Here is a 1,060-nt window from a genome sequence, read left to right as displayed (position 1 = left end):
TTTTTAAAAAAAAAATAAAAGAGAAATTAAAAAAAAATACATGCCTGTCTCCTTTCCTTGCTCTGTCAAGGCTTTCCCACCTGCTTGAGAGGCCTGCCTTGTCCTCCCCAGAAACTTCCATTATGAAAGTAATAAACCCTTTCATGTATTCCTAGTAGGTGTGTTTTATTTTCTACTTTTCAACCAAACCTTAGGGGTTTCTGCTAAAGCTGGAAATGAAAGCTCACATTACCACATTACAGAAAAAAAAAACAAATTATGTTTTCTTTAATCTTAAATACTTTTTTTTTCAATCTTACATACTTCTTAAAATTGTTTATCATCACATATATTGAGGAAAGAATGTAGAAAATGTTTTGCGGTAGGATCTGCTAATAATATAAACATCCCCGAAGTCATCATCAAGATTCCTAAGTGTGGGCAGTAGTGGAGCCTCATGTTCCCCTCCGTGGCTCACCTCTGTCCTGCCCCTTCGATGACTGTTGTCCCCATGCTTTGTTTATCCTCGATACCTTTACCATCTCTTATTTTTCCCTAAGCGGTGTTCTTTCCGTTTTCCTCCTTTGACCTTTGAGCAGGTAAGTATCCACGGAATGATGCTGAAAGGCTTTCCAGTGGGTTTTTGCCTCAGTATGTTTCTGACCTGCGAGCACCTGAGGCTTCGGGGCTGGTCTAGGACTGTGGGGTTCAAACCTCCCGGCCAGCTAAGTGGCCCAAGGCTTCGAGATTCTTTCCATACAAATGAGAGCGGTTGGGGGGCGTGGTGGGCAGAAGACTCCCTGATGCAGACGGTCCAGGATCCGAATGGAACCAGACTCCGCACTAAGTGAGGTCACTTGGGTCCGTGTTTGTGAGGAAGGGTCACGGCTCCGTGAGTGGCCTGGCGGCCTCGCGGTTCAGAGCGACGTCCTCGCAGAGACCAGGTGGCATCCCGCCGCCCGAGCAAGGTCGACTCAAAGACGTGACCTCCGGCCCGCTGTCACTCAGGCGGGCGGGGGCGGGGCCTCGCGAACGGCCCAATCAGGGGAGTCGCTGGAACCCTACGTGCGGGCGACGCGCT

The sequence above is a fragment of the Neovison vison genome, chromosome 6 (genome assembly GCF_020171115.1).
Source record: "Neovison vison isolate M4711 chromosome 6, ASM_NN_V1, whole genome shotgun sequence".
Taxonomy (NCBI): domain Eukaryota; kingdom Metazoa; phylum Chordata; class Mammalia; order Carnivora; family Mustelidae; genus Neogale; species Neogale vison.
This window is presented reverse-complemented; position numbering follows the sequence as displayed.